General features: G+C 40.3%; 1 long non-coding RNA gene across 1 annotated transcript; it reads left to right on the forward strand.

The window, feature by feature from the left end:
• Positions 1–4,523: 4,523 nt before the first annotated feature.
• LOC123134600 (uncharacterized) lies at positions 4,524–6,397 on the forward strand. The gene is made up of 4 exons (XR_006465674.1): positions 4,524–5,447; positions 5,560–6,049; positions 6,153–6,212; positions 6,295–6,397. It is a non-coding gene; the product is annotated as an uncharacterized lncRNA (long non-coding RNA).
• The last annotated feature ends 517 nt before the right edge of the window (positions 6,398–6,914 follow it).

Here is a 6,914-nt window from a genome sequence, read left to right on the forward strand (position 1 = left end):
ATGAACCCATTCTTTATTTATATTGGTGTTAAACCTACTGTATTCCAAGTTCTCTATGGTTCATACCCTTACATACTAGCCATAGATGCATCAAAATAAGCAAACAACACATGAAAGGCAGAATCTGTCAAAAACAGAACAGTCTGTAGGAATCTGTAACTTTCAGTTACTTCTGGAACTCCAAAACTCCTACAAAAATAGGAAGTCCTAAACAATTTGTCTATTGATCTATAGCAAAAAGAATCAACGCAAAAGCACGTTTCTGTGATTTATTGGATTTTTTCTCGTGAGCGCAAAGTTTCTGTTTTCCAGCAGAATCAAATTAACTCATATCATAGGTTATCATATAGGTTCTACTTGGCACAAACACTAAATAAAACAAGAAAACACATCTAAACAGAAATTAGATGCAAAATTTATTACTAAACAGGAACAAAAACAAAGAACACAAATAAAATTGGGTTGCCTCCCAACTAGCACCATTGTTTAACGCCCCAAGCTAGGCATAAAAGTAAGGATAGATCTAACTAGTGCCATATTTAGCACTTGATTCATAAGTAGCTCGCATGATAGATTCATAAGGTAATTTGATTTTCTTTCTTGGAAAGTGTTCCATGCCTTTCCTTAATGGAAATTGGAATCTAATATCCCCTTCCTTCATATCAATAATCGCGCCAATCGTTCTAAGGAAAGGTCTACCAAGAATAATAGGGCAAGAAAGATTGCAATCTATATCAAAGAACGATAAAATCAACGGGCACCAAATTTCTATTTGCAACAATGAAAACATCATTGATCCTTCCCATTGGCTTTTTAATGGTGGAATCCGCAAGGTGCAAATTTAAAGAGCAATCATCAAGATCATGGAAACCTAGAATATCACATAAAGTTTTCAGAATCGTGGAAACACTAGCACCCAAATCACATAAAGCAAAACACTCATAATCTTTAATCTTAATCTTTATAGTAGGTTCCCACTCATCATTAAGTTTTCTAGGTATAGAAACTTCCAAATTAAGTTTTTCATCAAAAGATTGCATCAAGGCATCAACAATATGTTTGGTAAAGGCTTTATTTTGACTATAAGCATGAGGAGAATTAACAACGGATTGCAACAAGGAAATACAACTCTCTAAAGAACAATTATCATAATCAAATTCCTTGAAATCCGAGATAGTGGGTTCAATGCTATTTAAAGTCTTGACCTCTCCAATCCCACTTTACCAAATTTAGCATCAAGATCTAAAAACTCCAAATTATCGGAACGCTTTTTAAGCAAAGTTGATTCACTTCCAGTCCCATTATTATCAAGATTAATATTGCAAAACAAAGATCTAATAGGGGACACATCAATAACTTTAAGATCTTCATCATTATTTTCATGGAACTAGAAGAACACTCTTTAACAAAGCAATCTTTCTTAGCAAGAAATCTAGCGGTTCTTTCTTTGCACTCGTCAATGGAACTTCTCATAGCTTTGAGAGACTCATTGATATCATGCTTAGGAGGAGTAGATCTAAGTTTCAAAGAATCAACATCGAGCAAAAGTCTATCGATGTTCCTAGCCAAATCATCAACTTTAAGCAATTTTTCTTCAAGCAAGGCATTAAAATTCTTTTGAGAGATCATAAATTCTTTCACACTATTTTCAAAATCAGAGGGCATCTTATTAAAATTACCAAAAGAATTATTGTAGTAATTTCCATAATTATTAGAGGAATTACTAGGGAACGGTCTAGAATTAAAGTTTCCTCTATAAGCATTGTTACCAAAATTATTCCTACCAACAAAGTTCACATCCATAGATTCATTATTATTCTCAATCAAGGTAGATAAAGGCATATCATTGGGATCAATAGAAGCACTCTTAGTAGCAAACAGTCTCATAAGTTCATCCATCTTTCCACTCAAAACATTAATTTCTTCTATAGCATGCACTTTTTTACTAGTAGATCGTTCGGTGTGCCATTGAGAATAATTAGCCATAATATTATCAAGAAGTTTTGTAGCATCTCCTAAGGGGATTTCCATAAACGTGCCTCCCGTGGCCGAATCTAAAAGGTTTCTAGAAGCAAAATTCAATTCGGCATAAATTTTTTGTATGATCATCCATAAATTCAAACCATGAGTAGGGCAATTGTGAATCATTAATTTCATTATTTCACAAGATTGGGCAACATGCTCATGATCAAGTTGTTTAAAATTCATAATATTGTTCCTAAGCGAGATGATCTTAGCAGGAGGAAAATACTTAGAGATAAAAGCATCTTTGCACTTGTTCCAAGAATCAATACTATTTTTAGGCAAAGACGGAAACCAAACCTTAGCACGATCTCTAAGTGAAAACGGAAATAACTTAAATTTAACAATATCATTATCCGTATCTTTTTTCTTTTACATCTCACACAAATCAACAAAGTTGTTTAGATGGGTAGCGGCATCTTCACTAGGAAGGCCGGAGAATTGATCTTTCATAACAAGATTCAGCAAAGCAGCATTGATTTCAAAAGACTCAACATCATTAAGAGGAGCAATCGGAGTAATAAGGAAATCATTATTATTGGTATTGGAAAAAATCACACAATTTGGTATTATCTTGTGACATGGCGACAAGTAATCCAACACTCAAGCAAACAGAAAAAGGGCGAGCGAAAGAGGGAGAGAAAAAGGGTAAGCGAAAAAGAGAGGAGATTGGGAAAGAGAGGGCGAATAAAACGGCAAGGGTGAAGTGGGGGAGAGGAAAACGAGAGGCAAATGGCAAATAATGTAAATGCGAGGGAGATGAGTTTGTGATGGGTACTTGGTATGTCTTGACTTGAGCAAAGACCTCCCCGGCAACGGCGCTAGAAATCCTTCTTGCTACGTCTTGAGCTTGCGTTGGTTTTCCTTGAAGAGGAAAGGTGATGCAACACAGTAGCGTAAGTATTTTCCTTAGTTTTTGAGAACCAAGGTATCAATCCAGTAGGAGGCTCCTCACAAGTCCCACGAACCTACACAAACAAACAAACAACTCGCAACCAACGCGATAAAGGGGTTGTCAATCCCTTCACGGCCACTTGCAAAAGTGAGATCTGATAGAGATAATATGATAAGATAAATATATTTTTGGTATTTTATGATATAGATTGGAAAAGTAAAGATGCAAATAAAAGTAGATTGAAAGCGTATATGATAAGAGATAGACCCGGGGGTCATAGGTTTCACTAGAGGCTTCTCTCAAGATAGCATAAATATTACGGTGGGTGAACAAATTATTGTCGAGCAATTGATAGAAAAGCGAATAATTATGAGATTATCTAGGCATGATCATGTATATAGGCATCACGTCCGCAACAAGTAGACAGACTCCTGCCTGCATCTACTACTATTACTCCAAACATCGACCGCTATCCAGCATGCATCTAGAGTATTAAGTTCATAAGAACATAGTAACGCTTTAAGAAAGATGACATGATGTAGAGGGATAAACTCATGCAATATGATATAAACCCCATATTTTTATCCTCGATGGCAACAATACAATATGTGCCTTGCTGCCCCTTCTGTCACTGGGAAAGGACACGGCAAGATTGAACCCAAAGCTAAGCACTTCTCCCATGGCAAGAAAGATCAATCTAGTAGGCCAAACTAAACTAATAATTCGAAGAGACTTGCAAAGATGACTCAATCACACATAAAAGAATTCATAGGAGATTCAAATATTTCTCATAGATAAACTTGATCATAAACCCACAATTCATCGGATCTCGACAAACACACCGCAAAAAGAGTTACATCGAATAGATCTCCACAAGAGAGGGGGAGAACATGGTATAGAGATCCAAAACGAGAGAAGAAGACATCTAGCTAATAACTATGGACCCGAAGGTCTATGGAAAACTACTCACAACTCATCGGAAGGGCTATGGTGTTGATGTAGAAGCCCTCCGTGGTGGATTCCCCCTCCGGCAGAACGCCGGCAACGGCTCCAAGATGGGATCTCACGGATACATAAGGTTACGGTGGCGGAAATATTTCTTCGGTGGCTCCCTTGATGGTTTCGGGGTATATGGGTATATATAGGAGGAAGGAGTACGTCGGTGGACGCCCGAGGGGCCCACAAGACAGGGGGCGTGCCCTATAGGGAGGGCGCCCTTCACCCTCGTGGCTTCCTCGATTGCTTCTTGACTTGCACTCCAAGTCCTCTGGATCACGTTCGTTCCAAAAATCACGCTTCCAAAGGTTTCATTCCATTTGGACTCCGTTTGATATTCCTTTTCTTTGATATACTGAAATAGGCAAAAAAACAGCAATACGGGCTGGGCCTTCGGTTAGTAGGTTAGTCCCAAAAATGATATAAAAGTGTAAAGTAAAGCCCATAAACATTCAAAACGGGTAATATAATAGCATGGAACAATCAAAAATTATAGATACGTTGAAGATGTATCAGCGGGCAGTTCATTTATCAACCGAGCACATACACAGCCCAGCACGGTCCTCGCTCCCGTGCCCACGAGCCTCGTCTTCTCCCCCACACCTTTATTTCGTCTTCCTCCTGCTGACCTCTCGACCTGGCCGACCTAAAGATCTTCTCTGATCCACCGCCGCCTCCTCACTACCCCGCCTTGCCTTAGCGCCAGCCAGGGCAGACGCTTCAATCCCTCACCAAACCCCCTTGTCTCTCTCTCCTTCGCCCACTTAATCTGGTGCTCGATCTCGAAATCCTCCGCCCATCGGAGTCGACACCAACGGCGGCGCTGCTGCTCGAGGACCCTGTGTCTGAGCCCCCTCCACTCGCACCATGTGCCTTCGCCTCACCGTGCGCCTCTGCAGGCCATCGCTCCCACCACCGCCTTCCCCACCGTGTGCACCCGGACGACGCCCTCGGACCCTCTGCAGGCGCCCACCATCATGTTGGCTCCAAACCCTGACAGCGCCCTGACTAGGTGTCCTCTCTAGAACGGGCGATCGGCAAGGATGTCGGTGATGCACGGGGTGCGGTCAAGAACTTCCAGGTTGAGCTGGTTGCGGTCGTCCCGCCGGCAGACCATCTTGTCGTTGTAGTGCTGCTCTTTGTGATAGGGCATGAGCAGGATGTCTGCACGAACCTCGTCCGGACAGCGTCGGATGGTCTTCAGGAATCTCGTGGCTGCAGTATAGGTGCACATCTTTCTCCCTGCGATACAGCTAGATGAATACTGTCCTTACCGGTTTATTTCGTGAGAGGGTAAAATATATCTGCACATTATTTACAAGCGTATCATTTTACCCGTCTCCCAAGTGCGCCCTTACCCATGATGGTAATGGCCACGGTGACGAGCTTCCTCTCTATTCAGGATGATGGATTCACGCACACCATCATGATTAAAACTGTGTGCCTCTCCATCGCCACAACCAATTTCCCTTCCTAAGGTTGTCTGTAATTTCACATTGATCAATTTGTCAGGAGCAGGCCCACATGTAGCAAGGTATGGCGCTGCAAAATCAATGTAGACTTCATTCCAGACATTATAGTTTGAAACTCTTAATGATTTATTTTCCCCTCGTTTGCAATGCCAATTAACTACTGATTTTTTTCAGGAGCAAGCTGCACAAGAAATTTCTTGGAATCAAGATACTCACCTTGAATTTAATAGTAAGGGGTTGAGCCTTGGACATACTAGAACAAGAACAATTTATTATCAAGATATCAGCTGTGCAAATCTGCAACGAGATCATCAAGGATCTTCTATGACCTGACTCTGGCCCCCTTCGCTTGTTAGATGATCCTGAGGTTTGCAATTTTGTCCATGCGCGGGCACGCACAAATACACATGATTAAAGAGAAAGGAAACATCATGGATAAGTTGGATGAATGAATCACCAAGGACAGCCAGTATTTAAGGCATCTAATAGCCGTTTGTGAAGGCACTGCTACATATGTATGTATGTATATATAGCCTACCATCCGAGAAAGAAGAAGATGTGTAGTGATAGTTACCCAATGACCTTCCAAATAACTGCAGAACAAAGACAGGTTGGGGAAACTGAACTAAACGCAAGTTTACGTTCCCACCAAATCATTTGGCTGGTATGTATAAGAAGAACAAACCCAGTTTTAGATTCAATCTTTCTAAGGAAAGCATACATAGGAGATGATTAACCTTTCTTTTGTCATTTATATCTATATCCAGATTGTGGAGAGTATGCTCCATAAAGCGCCGCACTGTGTTATATCTTTTGCTGCTAACTTGGTAAGCTGACATTTCTGCTTTTGGAGCATGGTATGCTGATTATGCATGGTTGATCCGTACGAATTAACTTTTGCTTTCGCAGAATTTTGTCGACCTTGTTGGAAGCGAGCATGCTGCACAAACACATGCTGTTGGTGCTAGGTTGAAAGAAGGCGCCATATTAATCGCAGCTTGTTGACTTTGACTATTATCATCCGAAAGTAAGGTTTGGATTTCTTCTCAAAACAAAATTTCCACTTGTACATCACAAGTTTGGATAGCGCTCTCAACAAGTTAATGGGCACTTGCCTCCTAATGAATTTCACAAGGGAGTGCACAGCAGAAGTTCTCATGAACTGCATGATGAACATATTCTTGATAAGCTACTCTTTTACGTGAAAGCCTTAGGTTTCATACTTTGAATTATTATACAATCTAAATTGTTGAAGTATAGGATGAACATATTCTTGCTAAGCAGATTTTTTTTGTTGCACGTGGCTACATCTTTTAAAATGCATAAAATTGCTGAAATGGCATTCACATTATGTGAGTCAATCAAATTGGTATCTTGATTTTAGTAGCAAAATCCGATGAGATCAAGTTTAAACTTGCATTGCAGCTCAGAGAAGATAAGTTTCAAATCATAGGATCCTCTGATGACATTTCTACCATACAAGCAATAAGCTTTGAAGTTGGCAATGTCAACTATTGAGTGGCAACTAG

The sequence above is a fragment of the Triticum aestivum genome, chromosome 6B (genome assembly GCF_018294505.1).
Source record: "Triticum aestivum cultivar Chinese Spring chromosome 6B, IWGSC CS RefSeq v2.1, whole genome shotgun sequence".
Taxonomy (NCBI): Eukaryota; Viridiplantae; Streptophyta; class Magnoliopsida; order Poales; family Poaceae; genus Triticum; species Triticum aestivum.